The 19,868-nt window shown below is 53.4% G+C and overlaps 1 protein-coding gene across 1 annotated transcript in view; it reads right to left on the bottom strand.

Annotated features, from left to right (window-relative positions):
- EPPK1 (epiplakin 1) overlaps positions 1–19,868 on the bottom strand; it is a 55,364-nt gene that overhangs the window by 8,509 nt on the left and 26,987 nt on the right. The window lies entirely within an intron of this gene.

Genomic DNA, 19,868 nt, shown 5'->3' with positions numbered 1-19,868 from the left:
ATGACCTTCCCCTTCTGTTCGTGTGACACTGCTCACTTTTGGGCTGGTGCCACAGGGCACCAGCAAGAAGCATGGCCACTGCTCACTTCCCTGTTTCATCAGTACTAGCTCCTGTGCTGCCCTGGGGCTGGCAGATTTAGCTGGTGGTCATTTGACAAGCACAGGTTGTGCCAACAAACAGCAGTGACTTCCTGATAACACTGCCACCAGCGACTATCCAGCTGCAGAGAAGTGCTGGCTAGTGCTGCAAAGTCATCTTCTGCTCTTATTCACTTAGACCATCATGCTGCCTGGCTTGGTGCTGGTCACAGGCAGGCTGTGAGTGTGGTGGGACACTGCCAGCACTGAGCAGGGTGGCAGGTACAGCCTGACTCATGGCTGTCCATGGAGATCTTTCTTCTTGCTGTGTGATCCCACACCACCCTGGCATGACACGGAAAGACAGGGAACTACTGGAAAGAGTCCAATAGAAGCTACGAAGATGATGAGGGGACTGGAGCATCTTCCTTATGAGGAAAGGCTGAGAGAGCTGAGGCTGTTCAGCATAGAGAGGAGAAAACTGAGAGTGGATCTTGTCAATGTCTACAAATATCTTAAGGGGAAGTGTCAAGAGGACGGGCCAGGCTCTTTTCAGTGATGCCCATTGACAGGACAAGGGGCAACAGGCACAAGCTGCAACACAGGAGGTTCCATCTGAATATGAGTAAAGACTTCATTCCCTTGAGGGTGACAGAGCACGGGGACAGGCTGCCCAGAGGCTGTGGAGTCTCCTTCTCTGGAGACATTCAAAACGTGCCTGAACATGACTCTGTGCAACCTGCTTGAGGAGAGCCAGCTCTCGCAGGGGGTTAGGCAAGATGGTCTCTAGAGGCCCCTTCCAGCCCCCACCATCCTGTGGTTCTGTGACACAGGACGTGGGAATGGTCTTAGCGACAAATGAGTGGCTGATCCCCATGCAGCAGTGGATCCGAGCTGGCAGAGACCTCTCAGTTTCTGCTGCAATTGGGATGTGCCTGCGTCTCTGTTGGTCGAAGGCCACTGGGTTGGCAGAGCCCCCAGCCCCTACCTTGTTACATTCTTCTGTCGTCCCAGACTGGGGGCTCTGGCCACAGGTGTGCTGGCACCATCCCAGCCCATGCTGACTTCTAAACTGCACATGGGCAATGTCCACGGGAGGGCTAGTGGGCTGGTGCCACACACCGTCCCAGGGACCATTATAGCCAGTTCCAGCAACTGGGACAGAGTCAATGGGAGGTTTTGTCTGACTGAAAGTGCTCTCTGCAGCAGGGCAAACGTGCTCTCTCCAGATATTTAAGGGAACTGCTCTAGGAACAGGATAGTAGAGAGAGATTCTCTGGCTGAACCCTCTGGCACACAGCCCTCCGGGCATCCTGGGCTGGGCTTGCCGTGGACTACTGTCTGTAGCCACCACAGGCTGTCCTCCACAGACCTATGCAGTCATGTCTGCAAGTCCAGGTCTGGTGTCAACCTCTACAACATCCCGGGGCAACAAGGCCTGTGATTTAATCACACTTTGCAGGAAAAGTATTTTCACTGGGAGCTTCTAGCTCCTGTGCTGTGAAAGGTCATGAATAGTCAGTCTGTGTCATTAGCTAATTGTTATGTGGGTAAAATGGTAGATAAAATTACATATATATATAAAACCCCAAAGATTAGACAGTAGTGGGGACTAAAAGCAGGTACCTCAGGGAGCCTGCTGTAAGTGGCTGCTTGTAGTGGTCTCTCCCATTCAGGCATGTACTTTGTAATTAGTGTGACCAGTCACAATCAATCCAGTGGGTGCCCTCACCCCCTCATCCCTAAAAAAATGTGGCACCCTTAACCAAGATGCTAGTTACGCTGTCTGAAGCATTTCAGAGGAAGGCAGCCATGCTCTTGAGCAGACATCAGAATAGCCATGCAGTCAGGCCAAGGATCTGTGTAGTCCAGAGTCTTGTTTCCGTCTTGAACCATAAAAGAACAACAGCGGAAAGATGAAAATAGGGCAATGTGTGTAATATTTCCCTGGTTTCTATGTCATCCTCTGACTATTTTCAGCTCAGTGGATTTCATGAGCTGGATGCATTTTGTGTCTATGCAGTACTTCTCAAGGGATGTCTCACATACTGTCACCTGGTCTCTTCTGGAAGCCCTGTAAACTTTCAGCATCTACAACATTGCATGGTGATGAGGCCACAGTCTTGTAAAAACAGCAAAAATGAAACCCAAAACATTTCTTTAGGAACACCCATCTCCCATAAACTACAGTGACTGACATTAATGATACGTTTAACTCATTATCAGGGTCACAGCTTAATTCTCCAACTGTTTACCTAACTGGCCTAAAAGTCTCTGAGTCATTGCTTTTGATCCGTTTAAATATTGGATTGATGCTGGTGTAGATGGATTGTGATTGGGGAGAGGTTTATCCCAGCAGTTAGAGACCAGCCCCTGCCTCTTTGAGGACCCTGCCCATGGCTTCAGGCTCTTCTACAGCCAGCAGCTCTGGTCAGCCTTGTGGCTCCAGCCCTAGAGAGCAGCTTCTCTGCCCTCCCCTGCCTGATTCCACTGATGCAGCTGAAACCTCCCGGGAGGTGATGGGCTGGTTGTGCTGCCTGCTGGGGTGGCACTCAGCCTGGGACAAAGCGGAGTGCTGTGTCACACCCTGGAGCAGGTGACACCTATGTAGGACATTGATGTCGTGTAAACACCCTATACTGGAAAGACATTGCCCAACTGCAAGCTATCATTAACTGGTCTCTAATCAGACCTCCTGATGCTGGGGCTTGGCTGCACACACAGCTCCTGGGGCAGGAGCTGGCTGTCCTTTCAAGCTGTCGCAGCAGCCCAGCCCAAGAAGTCCCAGTGAAAGTGGTTTTCCAGTCAGAGTAGGCAGGGGTGGCCCGACAGTGCTGTGGTCCCAAGACCTGCCTGCGTCCCAGGGAGGGAAATTGCGTCAGCCCCCCCCAGCCTGGCACTGGCCTTGCAGCCTCCTGCCGCCAGGCTCCTGGCCAAGACCCACCATGCGAGTCAGCAGCCTCCTGTCTCAGGTGCCTGCAGGCTCAGGCAGGTCGAATAGCTCTGGCTGCTTCCCTCCCATATCCAACGTCCTTATCTGCTCAACTGAAGTGTTGAGGACACAAAGAAAGAGCAGCATCTCCATCCAGTCCTGGTGCCACTCTGTCACTTTGTCCCTTCTTGGAAAGGGCTGGGTCCTGGCCGGAGAGCTCCTGCTCACCAGTCCCCTGGGCCTCAGCAACTGCCCTCTAAACACTAAGTTTTGGAGTAGAGACAAGGTCCCCGCATCCCCTGCAGCCCCCTGGGATCTGCACAGAGGGTGCCGTGCTGAAACAAGGCCGGGTGGTAGCCCCGGTGCCCTCTCCAGATGGGCTCTGTCCTACCTGCTGGAGATGTATCCAGAGCAGCTGGCTCCCTGGCAGGCTCTGGTCCTCCTCCTCCTCCCTCCGCCTCTCAGCCAGGATGAGCAGCAGAGGCAAGCGCCCGATTTAAATCCTTCCCTTCCCCGCCCCTGGGGATGACACAGTCGCCCTGCCCTGTGCTGAAATACAGGAGCACAGCTGAAATACAGACACCCGACCCCCCCAGCACAGCGACATGGCAGCCCCAGACCCAGGCGCCCAGGTAGGGTGGCAGGGGCTGGGGCACAGTGACTGGCCCCAGTGCGAGATGTGAGGCATGTCTCTCACTGGAGCTTGGGTGAGCGATGGCTGTGGAGGGTGCAGAGGCACGGTGATGCTTTTGAACTCTCTGCCACCACCTTCTTCTGACAGGTGCCCAGCACGACTGCTTGTGGACTGCCCTGCCCGTGCTCCCGGCTGCCGTGGAGTTCTCCGCAGATCTGGGCTTGTTCAACTTGGCTTTGCTCTGGCTGAGTCCCTTGGCTGGGCTGGGGAGCTGCAGCCACCCTCCTGCAGCTATCCCTGCTCCCCAGCCAGGACAGAGGCCGAGCCTGTCCCTCGCGATGGCCACGCCTGGGACCGTGCAGGAACCAGAGCTCTGGTGGCTGCTGGTGTCGTTCTCGGTGCGTGGAGTGGGCGGTTAGTGCCTCCAGCTGAAGCAGCCCCAGGATGGAAACCTCTCATGCTTCTGGTGAGCAGGAAGGGCCAGCCCCTGCCCAGAAGCTTGGGACACACGGTCAACCACTTGCTTGCAGAGGGCTTGCACCAGCCGGCCAGCTGGCAGAGACACACTTACTCATGGCTCTGGGCAGCTTTGGGCTGAGTGGGGCTGAAGCTCAGTCCCTATTTGGGTCCATTTCTGTGTCAGCGTAGGATGGACAACATCCCTGCAGCCACAGCTCTGGTGAACAGGCTCACCTGGTGCCTGCTTCCAGAACAAGAGTGGTTTTGGTGGGACCGTCCTGGTGTGCAATCATTTCTGTAGCTTTGTATGTGCTTGGCTGTTGACTGTGGCTGAGTGAATCTGTGACTGCGTATGTGTTCCCATCAACGTGCACCTGTGTCTGTGCCTCTGCGTGTGACTGTATGTGCTCCTGTGTGACCCTGCAGGTGGGTGACCGTGCAAGTGTGTGCACATGTGACAGTGTGTATGCAAGGGACTGTATACATGCTTGGGTGAGCCTACTTGTGCAGCTGCACATATGCAGGGGTGTGTGACTGTGCGTGCTGGTGTGGCTCTGGCCCCATGTAGGTGTGGGAGACTCGTATCCCGTGTGCGGAGGAGGTGCTGCCTGCCCCTGCCCTTCCTTCCCTGGGTGTCCTGCTTTGGGTGCACATTCCTGCCTGTGTAGGTGCTTGCCAGACTGGATGATCAGCACACGGAGACATTTTCCCTCTGACTCACTAAGGTCGGTTTGGCTCTGGGGAACACACCTGGGCAGGAGGTCCCTCTGTTCGCAGAAGTGAAGGTGGACACAGGACTCATTTCTGTTGTCTTTACTTCATCCTCAGAAGCCCCTCCTCAAGTGACATCTATTTTCAGCCTGCTTATGTTGCTTTTCATAATTGAAACTTTACTAATTGCATTTCACTGCAGGTTCAGCTATTCCGGCTGGGCTACAGCAGAAGTTTTTTTCTGGGGTGCATCCTTGCCAGGAGCAGAGTGTAAGGGGGTGCAAAGGGTACCTGGCCTGGGCTAGGCAGGAGGATCCCATCTCTCTGTCCTCTCAGCAGCCTGCTCTGTGCAGCACAGACCCCATGTGCAGCCTGGCCAGATGAGCACCACAGGGCAGAGTTGAGTTGCTCTGCATTGGTCCCCCCCACATTCCTCAGGCACGGCACAGCACTGACCATGGCCAAGCAGGATGTTCCTCTGAGCTGTACAAGTGAGACTGGACCACTATATGAAGCTGGCCCAGCTCGTTTAGACACCTCTGAAGTGCTGGTAGTTGGTGGCTTCCCTTGAAGGTGCATTACTTTGCATTTGTTGAAATAGAGGCTGTGATTTATCTCCCCACAATGAATTCCTCCTGCTGAACTGGAGCCCAGCTCCCGTTATAGCTGTGCAGAGCACATCATGATGCTCGCCAGAGCCCAAAGCATGACTCCTCTGACCACTTGTACATGTCTCCCATAAGATGTACCCACAAAGCAGCCACCAGCTGCATGGACCTGCTATCCCTTGGCTGCCTGGGGCAGCTGGGGTGACCCAAGCTACACATAAACATCACTTGCAGTGAATCAGCCCTGCACGTGCAGGTCTCAGAGCAGCCTCACCTTCCTCACATACACCAGATGGCTTGAAGAGGGTTGTATTATGTGGAAATGCCGGTGCCTCACCTTGACCCCGTTCCCAAGTTGTCCCCTCTTTAGCAGAGAACAGGGGTCCCTCTTCCTGACAAGAACTGCACATTCAACCCTATGCTTCTCTCCTTACTCCTAGCCTGTTTCTGGGATGTGACAACCCTTTTTCTTTTCAACCCTGAAGCAGCTTACTTCTTTCATGATCTTCTCTGAGGCCATGACAAAGGCTTTTTGGAGATGGATTAGAGTAAGCTGAACTTTGCTGTATCCAAGAAGTGTTTCCCCAGGAGATTAGGGTGATGCTGCAGGTGAGCCCTGTGCCTGAGCCCCCGTGTCTGCCAGCTCCTGGAGCCACCAAGGGGGCTGCACTCAGTGGCACAGGACTAGCTGGCCCTCTATAGTCCCAGGGCTCACCTGCTCCTCTGCCACCCCCCCAAGAATGCCCGATGAAGAAAAAGGGTGCCCACAAGTGCACCTCCAGGCAGGTGGCCATTCCTGCGTCCCACGGGTGAGTCCAGCACCCGCACGCCTTCCCCAGGGAAAGGGAGCAAGACAGAGACTGCACTGAGCCTCTCAGCTTCATAAATGCCAATCCCTGTGTTGCAGAGCTTAAACCTTGGTCCTCAAGCACAGGTTTGCCTGTGTGCTCTGTGCCAAACCTTGGTCCCATCAAGCTCGTTCACTGCTTTGGCCACCTGCTGTCAGACACACAGGGTGTGTATCTCCTCCTGGCCCATTTTTTTGCCTCTGTGTTTTGGGTTGAAATCCTCTCAGCCCCGTTCCCATAGCTGTTCTGCTTTGTTTTCTGGTGTGTTTAAAGGCGCAGGGCCACTGGACACTGCCCAGCGAGGCAGAGCCTAGCTGGAGTGCTGTGCAGCCGGTGCCTGTGTGTGTGTGCAACTGTGCTGCCTCCATCCCTTCCCCCTGCTCCTGGCACTCATCATTAGACATGAGACCCTCCCTTTAAAGGAGGGCTCCCATCTGTCTGTCTGCCACCTGGGAGCATCACCAGCATCTTATCCACTGTATGGAGTTTGCAAGCTTTTGGTAGCAGGGGGGCTGCAGGCATGGCTTCTGTAAGAAGCTGTTGGAAGCTTTCCCCATGCCTGATGGAGCCAACGCCAGCCGGCTCCAAGAGGGACCAGGCGTGATGAGCCCATCAGCGATGGTGGCAGTGCCTCTCAATGACATATTTAAGAAGAGGGAGAAAAAACTGCACAACTGCAGTCAGAAGAGGAGTGAGAATGTGTGAAAGGAACAACTCTGCAGACACCCAGGTCAGTGAAGGAGGAAGGGGAGGAGTAGTTGCTCCAGTCACTGGAGCAGAGATTCCCCAGCAGCCCGTGGGGAGCCCACGCCGAGGCAGGCTGTGCCCCCAGCCCATGGAGCCCACGGGGGAGCAGATCCCCCCCCTGCAGCCCATGGAAGGGACCCATGCCAGAGCAGGTCGTGAAGATCTGCAGCCCATGGGAAGACTCAGGTTGGAGAAGTTCATGGAGGACTGTGTCCCATGGGAGAAGGGACGAGGCAGGGAATTCAGGAGTGAGGTTAAGCCTGGGAAGAGGGGAGGAGTGGCAGGGTTTAGGATTTAGTTTTTATTTTCTCATTACCTTACACTGATTTTGATTGGCAATAAATTAAACTGATTTCCCCAAGCTGAGTCTGTTTTGCCCGTGGCAGTAGCTGCTGAGTGATCTCTTCCTGTCCTTATTTCAACCCATGAGCCTTTCATTATGTTTTCTTTCCCTGGTCCAGCTGAGGAGGGGATTGGTGGAGCGGCCTTGGTAGGCACCCAGCATCCAAACAGGGTCAGCCCAGCACACCTGATGACACTGATGCCATGGTGCCCATTCCCCATTCTGTTAGCACTGGAAGGCACCAGCCCACCTCCAACACTAGGCATTAGCAGCTACAGCCAAGTACTGCTGACCATGAGGCCTCACAAGCAAACAAGGGGGTTGTTCCTGTCCACGGAGTCCTAACTGCAAAACTGGCAATGACCTGCAACCTCAGAAAGAGAAGAACAGCGGAAGGAAGATGGCATGTCAGTTGTCCGTTCCATGGGAAAGCTGTTCCTTAGGCCTGCTCCCAGTCTGCACCCAGTCCTGGAGATCTTTCTTAAAGAGGAGATCTTTCAGGTCACCTGCAGTCTTGCTGCTCCAGGTCTGTTGGCAGGCAGGTGGCATGGACCACCTTAGGGGTGCGCACTCTGTGCACTCACTTTGGCTGCGCCGTCTGCAGGAGTGCTGGTGGAATACCTGTGAGTAATTTGGAAACCAGTGTCCTCACTGAGCTGCACTGATTGCTTTACCCATTTTATCTTCTTTCTCTTCGAGACAGCTGATGTGCCACTGTAAGGTGGCACTGTACCTCTTGTGATTTGAATATGATCAGATGGTTTTCGAAGCAGGCAGCAGATCCTATTTTGGTTTACAAGCCGAAACACAATGACTTTACATTTCACTTCCCTTGAATTGCCAGGAGCTGGATATTTGTGAGAACACAAATGAAACTGCACTCAGATTATCTCGAAGAGGAACACTGACATCACTTAGTTTCAGGGGATCTCTGGAGAAACCACCTTCTTATTTAGTGACTTGGCAACTGGCTGCCACCCTTCCCCTTCGCTCAGACCCAGGGGATGCGGTTGGCAGGTATGCAAACAGCCGTGGGAGAGGCTGGGAGTAGCAGAAGTGCAGCAGCTGTTGCAGCCGGGGTCTTGCCTGGGCAGCCGGAGCTGGACTGCCTGCAAAACCCTGAATAAGCTGCTGCAGCACCTACCAGTGCTCTGTGCCTCCATGCCGATGGGCTGTGCGCGTCTTCAAGTGACTGCACATAATGCACTCAGCAGAAGGCAGGGCAGCATCACTGTCTGGGGAGTTTGTGTCACATTAGGATCCATGTATGTGGCACTGGATTGCCAGGGCTGCCACCCAGCTGCAGCCAGATGTATCAGTCTAGCCTCAAACCTATTTTTATACATACATACATATATATATATATATATAAAGTCAGGTATTAAAAGGGCAAATGGCCTTTACACTAAAAAGAAGTAAAGAAAAAATCAGGTGAATGTGCAGGTCTCTGGGAGTGTCTGAAATGCAGATATGCTCTGCCTCCACCTCTCTAGCTGCCCCTCACTACAGCTTTTCAGAAAGCAAAGCCAGGATGCAGACCCATGGGATGCCCCTGTCCTCTGCTGAGCTCAGTGACTCACCAGCTGGTCCTGCAGCTTCCCAGGAGGCCTGGCATGGAGACGCCTGGACTCGGGTATCTGCAGCCTGGTGGCTCTGCCTCACCTGCCGGAAGGTGTAGGTGTCCTTGGCTGAAGCAGCCATGAACCACATCAGAGAGCTGGGAGATGGTTTTCTCAAGGATGCTTCAGCACCGGAATATTTGGGGAGTGTTGTTTTCCTTCAGCATCTGATCTGGGAAACGTCCTCTGCCAGAGCCTGGATGCTGACATGACTTCCTTCCAGCCAGTCCAAGGAGTGTCGGTCCCTGCGGCCACGCAGCTGGACGTATGGCAGCTGGCACGGAGTGGTTCAGGGATCGCTGTGGAAGGTGATGCACAGAACAGGCAACAGCCTCGTGGCTGATGTAGAGAGGGACATCCCCTGTGCTCAAGCAGCCCTCTGGGGACATCCCTGCATGGGCAGCTCCTCTACATAGCAGAGGACAGCATTAACCAGAGGAAATCAGCAGCACCCAATGCACCTCTGCCTGGTGCGACCCACGGTGTGGAGCTCGAGCACTGGGATTCCCAGTGGCAGAGGCATCCTGAGGCGTGGGAGCCACCCATGCGCTGTGTGGGTGCTCCTGGCAGGTATGCAGCTGACTCGGGACCTGCAGAGCTGTGTGAGCCGGCGGTGTTGGACCTGAGGAGGAACTACACCTTGACTGCAGGTACCTCACGCTGCCACGCCTGCTCTGCCTGTTCTCGCTAGCTGAGCTGAGCAATGCAATGTGCCTTTGAAGGGAAGAATAACAAAAATGTCCTCTTTCAAAAACCACAAAGAACCACCCTAGCCCAGCACCCAAGGGATAGGCACAGGCAGGCAACCATGAGCAAACAGAAAAGACAAAAATCCTCTTTATTCTGTCTAGGAGATACGTGATTGCACAGCTCTGATCTCTGTGGGAAAGGAACTCTCAAACATCTTCTACCCTGACACGTGATTCCTGGGAAACAGGGATCGACGAGACTTTTGCTGGTGCTTCAGGCCACCTGGCTTGCAGCAGGGGCAGGGAAGAAGATAAGCTAGAGGCATTGGGGTTGTGCCAGGGGTGTGCCATGCTTCCTGCACCCTTTCCAGGGAACCTGCTTATCCTTTGGCTCCCCAGCTTCCTGGCAGAAGAGTTTCTCTCCACAGCTCCCAGGCACAGCGAGGGGAAGGATATATACTTAATGACCTGCCCAGGTCTCCCCATACATACTCCTGTCTTTCCCCGAAGGCACACTGGGAGATGGCACAGGCACAGTGCTCTGCTTATGCAGCTCCTGCTCCGGTGGGGGCCATGAGGCCCCTCGACACACTGCAGCCCATGCAGTGCAGAGCCTTGGCCGTCGGGATGGCTGCAGAGCCAACCTTGGGGCACAACTGGAATGTGCAGAGCTGAACGTAGCTGGTGGGGTCTGCCCTTCGGTCCATCTCCCAGCTGGCAGACAATGCAGCTCTGCTGCTCTTCTCTGAGAGTCAAGCATCTGTCTTCCCTCCCCTGCTCCTCGGACACAGATGATGGATGGTGGTTGCTGGCAGAACAGCCTGCTGAGAGCAGCAAGGAAAAAATCCCGCTCCAGAGATCATCGCTTGATAAATGTCCCCCCATAACAGGACTGCTCTGGCTTCGGGCTGGCTGAGCCTATACACGCTCCCTCCTGCTGAGCCTACCACCACCTGTGCAGCACAGCAGGATGCCCAGACGATGGGTGATGGCACCGCTCACATGACCGGTGCCACCAGATCAGATGCAGACATATGACTCTGGGGATTTGCAGCCACTGTTCTGATTGCTGCAGTTCATGGTGCTTGGCCAAGCATTCCCTGAATGTGCCCACCAGGGCTGTGCACAAAGCAGAAGCTCATGTTCCTCTGCCAGGAGCTTGGAAATCCAAGAGGCGCTCTGGGACATGGGGCTCACTGTGCCACGGAGAGCTGGGGCACAGGGTGACCTGATTGCACCTCTCCACCAGATGGCACGCAGGGCTTCCCCAGCAGCTCATCCCTACCCCTCTGCACCATCAGCAGGGCCTTCAGTTCTCATGTTGACCTCTTCCAGCTCTGCCAGCAGCTGATCCTCGGATGTGCCATCGGGGCACTGTTGGGGCTGCTGCTTGGGTATATTGAGGTCACAGAACACCCCCCAGAGCCTGATGGTTTGTTGGCTTTGGCCAGTGAAGGGGCAAAAGCAGTGAGCTCCAGGGTGGGAGGGAAGGGGTAAGCACAGCCCCCGTAGACTGTGGCATGGGGTCAGTAGGGGTGGCTTGCATGTAGCTGGTCAGGGCTATGAGCCCTGCCTGCAGGGGCCAGGGAGCTGCCAGTGGGTGTTACTGTCAGGACCGGCCAAGCAAGGGTGGTCCAGCATTGCCAAGCATGCAGCTGAGCTGGGTGGGGGAACCTGGTCCCACACAGAAGCTGCTGTGCCCTGGTGAGGGAGAGGTGGTGGGACGCTGGTGCAAGATGGCTCATGGCTCCCAGCTGACTCACTCAGTTCCTGTCCTGCGAGGTGGGTATCCAGCGCCAGAGAAGTCCTGGTCTGGAGGCAGTCCCTATAGGCAGGGGCCAGGGAGCACTCAGGGGGCTGTGACACCTGGGCTTCAGATGAAAGACCAGAAGAGACCATGATTCACCCTGTAATGGGGCTGGGGAGAGCTCCAAGGGGCTTGGGAGGCAGCTGAATGGCTGAGGGGGTAGTATCTCTGGACCTTCCCTGGCCAAGAGGAGGACAGCTCTGGGAAGGCACAAAGCTGTGCAGCAAACGTGCAGCCTTGGGCTGCAGCCAGGAACCTGATGGTGGTGGCCAATAGGTCAGTGTGTGGGAAATGCTGCCAGTGTATGGGGAGGTGCATACTGCAGGGCTGGAGATCTGATGGAGAGTGAGACAGGGGGACAAGACAGCTGGGAGCTCAGGGGAAGAGGACTGGGTGGACCAGGAATGAAGGTGGGGGAGGAAGGCAGGGCAGGAGGCAGCATGCCACAGAGGACAACTTACACAGGCTCTGGAGGCAGACAGGGGACAGGCACACCTGGCTGGCTGCTGGTGGGTGCTTTGATCTCCTGGAAGCCACAGCTTTGGTCCCAGGGTCCAGCTCCTGGTGCTGCTGGAGCCAAGCACCATTCCTGCGTGGTGCACTGGACCACGGCACGACGCAGGTCTCCCAGCCCAGGGCATGCGGCGGCCGCAGGGGCACCGTGCTGCGGCCAATGTAGTCGGATGTTATGCCCAGCAATGTAGCTGGCTGCCTGGGGACCTGACAGCAGCTATTCCCATTTGCCATTGGGAAAGACGAAGGCAAGCTTCCATGAAGGGTAAAACAGACAAAAAGGGAGGAGAGGCTTTGAACAGGCAGCTGAAAAGAGGCCAGTGGGAGCTGGCCTCCCAGGAAAGGCCACCAGCTTCGATCATGTTCCCAGATAATGGGGCCCTCAAGCCTGAAGTAGGATGTGGCAGGAAGGTGGGTGTGATGGTCATCTTTGCAGTTTTCATGCCTAATTATCAACAATAATTGTTAATTATTGTCTGGGCGTGTTCCTGGACTGAGTGTCTCTTGCAAGGCACTGTTTCAGTGTGGTGAGCAGGGCCATACTGGTGCCCAGGTGGAGGAGAAGATGGCCAGATGAGGCTGTGGCATGTCCTGGAGCAACAAGAACACTGCCATGCTTGGGCTGGAAGGCATGGCCCTCGGTGATGGGCAGGTGAGGTATAGAGGCTGGAACTACACAGTCCATTCTACTCTTTTAAAAAAAAAACCAACAAAACCACCAAAAACCAGAAAATCAGGATCATAGAATAATTTTGGTTGGAAGAGAGCTTCAGAGGCTGTCTGATCCAGCTCAGAGCAAGTCCGATCAGATCAGATTGCTCAGGGCTGTGTTCATGCAGTGTCGATCACCTCCAAGGGGAGGGAAGGAACATCCAGAGATCCATCCCCTCTGCTCAAAGCAGGGTCAGCCACAACTAGCCTGATGTCCTGAGGTTGCTCAGGAACATGTCCAGTTAGGTTTTGAGTAATTCCAAGGATAGAGACTCTGCAACCTCTCTGGGCAATCTGTGCCTATGTTTGACCACGTCACAGTAAAAAAGTGTTTCCTGATGTTCAGAGAAAACCTCCTGTCATGTCTTGCCTCTTTTCTTGTCACTGGGTACCATTGACAAGATCCATCTTCTTCATTCCTTCCCTTCAGGTATTTATATATGCTGTCAAGATGACCCCGAGCCTTCTCTTCTCCAGGATGAACAGTCCCAGCTCTCTCAGCCTTTCCTCAAAGGAGAGAAGCTCCAGTCCCTTCATAATTTTTGTGAACATTTGCTGGACTGTGTCCAGTAGTCCACGTCTGTTGTGCTGGGGAGCCCAGAACTGGACCCAGTACTCCAGGTGTGGCCACACCAGTGCTGAGCAGAGGGGAAGGATCACCTCCCTCAACCTGCTGGCAATGCTTTGCTTAATGCAGCCCAAGGGGGCTGGTGGCTTCTCTGCTGCAGGAGCACATTGCTGGGTCATGTTTAGCTTGTCCACCAGGACAGCCAAGTCTTTTTCTGCAAAACTGTCTTCCAGCAGGCCAGCCCGCCCATGCTGGTGCCCAGGGCTGTTCCTCCCCAGGGGCAGGACTTGGGGTTTCCCTTTGTTAACTGCATGAGGCTCCTTCCTGAAGTTGGGCAAAGTCCTTGCTCCCAGAGCTCTGTAGCCACTGCTGATATCCTCCAGGTCACTCCTGGCAATGTCATTGGTGCTCATGTGAAAGGGAAGCAAGTGCTAACAGTCTGAGGGCTGGACAAATCTGGTCAGCCTCTCTGCAGCATCCCAGATCCTGGCCCCAGGTCTCTGTGAATACCCTGTAAATCTTCTCCCCATTTTCCCTGATAGTGCACAGCCTGCTCAGATGCCCCAGGCACTGTTAGCAGTCCCAGACCTTGATGGCAACATCTGCCGTCTTGAGCTCTGGGCTGAGGCATCCATTGGGCACCAGTCTGCAGGAACGTGCATCCTGCAATGTGTTGAGAACATTGCTGCTGGGTCTTCAAGAAGCCCCCAGCAGAGATACTGGGTACTGTCATGACAACAGCTATGACTCCTGCTATGTCCATGCCAGCTGTGCTCTCCAGTGGACCCAAAGGCACCAGAAGCAGCTCCCAGCACAGGTGGAAACAGAGCCAGAGCTGGTGTGCAGACAGACAGCACCACCGTCAGCACCAGTCCCGGCAGCGTCCCTGCACCATCCTGCCAACTGCCCCACCAGCCACTGGGCATCTGCTTGGAACCCCTATTTGCGAGCATGAAAATACCTGCTATAGGATGACTGGAGTGGCTGTCATTTCTAGCCTGGTCACTGCAGCCCAGTACCACCCAGTACAGCCCAGTACCACCCAGTATGGTCCTGCCCAGCTGCTGGAGCCCACCTCGGGTGTCTGTACAGGATGAGGAACATGGCTGCTGCCCTCTCATTTGCAGGTTCAACCAGCAGCAACACTGCACATGTATCCCAGAGACACACACACAGACAGACACAGGACACTGGCACAGCCAGCCAGACAGACTGCCACAGAAAAGGTGCTGCCATCAGTAGCACCCGTGCACAGGACCTGCATCACACATGAGCACAGGCAGCCATGTCCCCTCCTCCTCTGGGACTGGCCGAGGCAGCAGGTCACTACTGCAGGCACAGACATGATACCGGGTTTGCAAGCACACGCACACTCATGGACCCCGAGTACCAGCACAGCCCCTCTGCCTGCCCAGATCCTCACCCATGGGTCCCCTACTCACCATCTGGTCAGTTTGATGTTTGCTGGTGAACACACACCCACACTCCCCATGCACACCAGGGTTGGGGAAGATGCTTACAGCCCCCCCACCAGCCGGCACACGTGTCCCACAAGGACTGTGACCTGTGGTCCCGCTTCAGCCATCAGCATGGAGCCCTCACTCATGCTAGTCCCCCTCAGTAGCTGGTTTTTGGTACACAGTCTGTGGGACCCTCCCCAGATCCGTGAGTTGAGACCCCTCCAGCTACTGATGCTGAGACCCTCAGGGTTACATCTGTTCCAGCCACGAAGTCCTAGTGTGCCTGCAGTTTCTTCATAACCCATCACTTAATGCCACTGATCAGATTTGTTTCTGGTTATTGTCTTTGTTAACACTTATTGGTCAGGTTTTATGTCTCTGTGTTTGCCTCCTTCCATTTTCTTATCATCTCAACAGAAAAAAATAAGCATCCTCTCACTCCACACATACTGACCCATTGGTGTGACTGGCCAGGTTTGTTCCCATTGCCACATCCCATATGATTTGCCTATCAGGTTTGCTCTTGTATGTTCTCCTTGATGGCTCCTTTGACCAGACACCCTCAAAGGAGCAGGTTCTCTCCTTCCACTCTGCCTCACAGCCCCAAAGCCCCACTGACCACTAAAGCTGGGCCACTGCAGAGATCCTGGTTGCAGCTCCACAAAGGAGCCTGGTCTCCCCTCGGGGTATGATGTGGTGCCTTTGGATGGACACAGCTTGTGCATGTTACCCTGGCACAGGCACATTCCCTCCCTAATCCTAACATTTTATTTATTCTGACCGCTGTTGAGCCCACATCAAATAATCTGTTACAATTCTTGCTGCTGACCGGTAACAGCTCAGAGCTGGGTACACAGACACTAGGATTGCTTCTCCCTCTGTGTGCCTTTTTACCTACCTTGAACATAATCTGCTATTTTAACTCCAGTCACTCTATGTTGCTTGGTCTTCCTGCAGTTTTTGCAGCTGGCATTTTTCTTTACTAAGCTGAATAATTTAATACCATCTGTTTCTTCACTGTTCACAGCATTTCCCAGGCCATGTCTGCATGCGTTGAATAGCTCAGCTCCCAGCATGGATCCCTCTGGGCCCCACTGGTGACCCCCTCACTGAGAAGATGGATCACTTTTTCTTGCCTTTTCTTTCCTTTGAGCATTTGCAGCTTCTGCCTCCGTGACACCCCAGCAGCAACTGCCACGGTTTAACTGCTGCATGCAGAAATCTTTCCTGATATTTCTCCACAACCTAGTTCTTATGGAAAATAACAAACATTAGTTCCCTGCTTGCCTTATCCATGTCATCTATGTTTTTATGTCCCCTCTACATCCCTGCTCGGGATCTGCCCTTCCTCCTGACTGCAGAGGACACTATCTACCTAGCTCACTCTCTGCACAGCCAGCCACTGCCCCTTATTTTTGTCTGCTCACCTTCCCCTTGCCCTGCTCCCTGGAGCTGGAACTTCAGTCCAGGCTTCTCTGATGGCGTGCTTGTGACTTTGACCCAGCTCTAAGCTCTCTGATAAGGGCCCCATGCTGCCACCAGCACACCGTCCTCTGCTGTTCTTGTGCATTTTGTAATTTGGTGTCACAGCATCCACCTGCTGAGCCTCCTCGCAAGAAACCCATGGCATGCTGGTGTTTTGTTGAAGATGAGGCATTCCAGTTCCTCAACTCTAGATATTTATCCTGGTTCTCTACTTTTTTTCTGTATTGTGTTTAAACAAGATTCTGCTTCTTTTAATGGTTCCTCGCTTTTCCTTTTCTCCATTCCGGTTTTCACCGTAAAATCATTCAGGTTAGAAAAGACCTTAAAGATCATCAAGCCCAACCGTTAACCCAGCACTGCCAAGCCCACCACTAAACCACATCCCCAAGTGCCACATCTACGCATCTTTTAAATACCTTCAGGGATGGTGACGCCACCACCTCCCTGGGCAGCCTGTTCCAGTGCTGGACTGTAGAGGAATGAAGCTGGGTTAATTAACATTGATAATATATAACTGTGGGCTGGCCTCAGGGGCGGTGGGTTGGCTGATGTAGATAAGGTGTAGGTGTGGCTGTTCTGTTAAGAGGTTGGGTAGCCAAGAAAGAGAGAACTGCTGAGGAAGAGAGAGAGAGGAAGAAGCAAGAGAAGAGAGAGTGGGCCCTTGATCAGGTGAGACAAGGAGAAGGCAGCAGAGGGACTGGCATGAAGAGTATGCTATCTGTGGTGGTAAAAGACCTTGTTGCAGCTTGATGGTTTGGAGAGTGCTGTGACACTGGACAACCCTTTTAGTGAAGAAATTTTTCCTAATATCCAATCTAAACCTTTGGTGGTGCAACTTAAGGCCATTTCCTCTTGTCCTATTGCTTGCTACTTGGGGAAAAGACATCAACAACCACCTCACCAGGTGTGAGTTTGGCCTCTCCTTTGCTTGGAGATGCAAAACTTCTATGATAACATCTTTTCAGCTTCTCAGCCCCATTTCATGAATTTATGTCTGCTTTATTATCTGCTTCCATGTGGTACCTGGCCTGCTTCAGGGAATAATGTCATGGAAGGCCTGGCCTTCATCTTCCTGCCTGATCCACACATTTTAATGCCAGAACCTCTTTCCTTCATCTTCCTCTGTGTGGGGTCCATGGTCACAGTCTCCTCCCCAGCACTTATGAGCCTTTCCAGAAACCTCCGCCCTGCAGGCAAGTCACAATGTGACTCCAGATCACAAGCCCTGAAGTTTGTCTTGCCTCAGCTCACTCTCTGCATCCCTCGTCAGGGGGGACCATCGCTGCTATCACACTCCCATTAGGCTTCATTGCCTGACCTGGGACTGAGTTTCTTACAGAGATAGTGCTAGCTCCTGGCTGTTCAAGTGCGTGGCTGTCTAACACAACTCCTGAAGTGAGCCCTGATGGTCCATGTGGCCATGGAAGCCCCTGTTCCCCTGACAGAGGAAGAACTGACTGTCTAACCAGCCTGCTTCTGTATCTGCCCCGTAGCCTGCAGCCCAGGCCAGGCTACCGTGCTGCCTGGGAAGGCTGTTCCAGCTGCCAGATGACTCTTCAGTGCTGCCTGCTATTAATGTGCCGAGGAGAGCTGTGAGCTGCTCGCTGCACAGTCCTTGGGAGGGCCAGAGCAACATGGTGGGGAAGGCAGCCAAGCTTTGGCGCTGGGCCCATGCTGCAAGACCCTACCCTACCTTCCTTTCCTTAGTGCATGCTTTCTATCCTGTGCAGTCCTCCTCCCATTCCTGATCTCTATGTGAGACTGGCTTTTTTCCATATCCAGTGCCACAAGGTGATAACAACCAAGCTTTGAGGTGCTGGCTGTTGGCAGATGATGCTCTGGCCCAGTGCTAGGAGTCTGAGAACTTCAGAACGCTATGGAGTTTCCCCTTGGTTCTTTTTCTTTTGTATATCCTAGTGGAACAAATAAAAAATAAGCCACTAGCTTTCAGTTGGGTTTAGTTAAATGGTATTTTTTCAAGGCCAGGCTGGATGGGGCTTTGAGCAATGTGGTTTAGTAAAGGTATAGGGCATGGAGGGGTAGAACTAGATGATCTTTAAGGTCCCTTCCAACCCAAACCATTCTGTCATTCTGTGATTCTATGAACAGAGACACTTTGAGACCAGGTGAAAAGCATGGCGAAGGCTGAAAGATGTGGAACTAGAGACTGAATGAGAGGAGACAGTCTGTGGGCAAGGGATGTGGGCAGAAACAAAGGAATGGCTGTGCTGGAGCAGGGCAAGGGCCTATCCAGCTGGGTGCTTTGTCTCATGCAGCAGCTGGTAGTGAGCCCTCTTACACAGCAGCAGCGTGCAGGGCTCTGAGAGGCAGAAATGCACAAGGCTAGATAGTGTGAAAGACACAGCTTGGCCATTCACCCTGGCTTTGGCTAAAGCATTTTCTAATCAATTTCTAGGAAAGAGCAGGAGTGTAGAAGATTAATGTGAGGCCCCTTGATTTACATAGGAGCCCAGATCATCAAGCACCCCCCCCCCGGAGATGGCATTACAGTGTCTGCAGGTCAGTGTGTTAAGAAGCTGAACTAACCCCAGTACAGAGTGTGACTAGGCCTGAGAGCTGTAAAACTTCCCCATTACGCTCTGGCACTTTCAGTGAATTGTGGTGTTTCTGATGCTCCCCCATGTTTGTAATGCAGATGGTGGTAGGACAGCCATAGTTATACCAGCCCAGAGCAGAAGGCCGTGTCTCCACCGTGCAGCAGCCAGCTTTGTCCGGTATCAGAGCCTACCCTAAGTATGTAAGAGCAGCGCAAACCTCACCAACACCTCCCTGATCGTGTCTTCCAGCTTCTAGTAACCTGCAGCTGAGGGACCTGCTGAGGCAGAGATGTGTCTTTGCATTTAACAACACTCAGGGGACTTCTCTCCCGTTAATCTGTCCATTCACTTTTTGAGCCCATGCAAACCTTTGGGATACACAGCAGGTTGTGGTGAGGAATTCCATGGCTAATCTACACTTGTTTCCAGCTATCAGCTGTACAAGCTGTGGCAAAAAGTCCATTTTACAGGACATTACTGGGTTAATTAAGGCAACTAGCCTAAGGTAATGCATTTAAAGAGAGTAAGTTTTCTTCTATCAAACAGTAGTAGCATTATTCAACCCTGAAGTCTGTGGCAGAGTAGTTCCAGGGCTGCCTCCTCTCCAGCAGTGTGGTTCATGGGCTGAGGCAGCTCAGGACACAGGGCGACAAAAGGAGCTGAGAAATGCACAGACGATCCAGCTGGAGAGAATGGATGCTCCTCTGCCAGCTTCCCTGACCGCGGATGGATAGGCTAGAAATACAGCATGAGAACACACACTGCGGCTCGCAGCTTTTGCATAGAGCACATGGACCACAGCTCACTGTAGAGGCTCCATGGACAGCTGGAGAATTGGAGGGATGGAAAGGGATGGAAAGCACAGTGTGGGCATGAACTGAGTGTGTGGATCAGTGAGAGACCAAACCACTCTAAGATGAGGGTATATGTAGTCCAGACACCCCAGAAAAAATAGACAAGCTGAGATATTAAAAGCAAAGACAGAGAATGCATCCCAGTCTGGTGATACCTAACATGAGCCTGACATAGAGCCTATGTGGAAATCTGAGCTACATGTAAAACTAGGCTTCAAACCCTGAGACTCCAATAATGCCATGC

This window comes from Falco punctatus, assembly GCF_963210335.1.
Source record: "Falco punctatus genome assembly, chromosome: 3".
NCBI classification, from domain to species: domain Eukaryota; kingdom Metazoa; phylum Chordata; class Aves; order Falconiformes; family Falconidae; genus Falco; species Falco punctatus.
The sequence above is the reverse complement of the archived record's forward strand: the minus strand, read 5'-3'. Positions and strand labels throughout refer to the sequence as shown.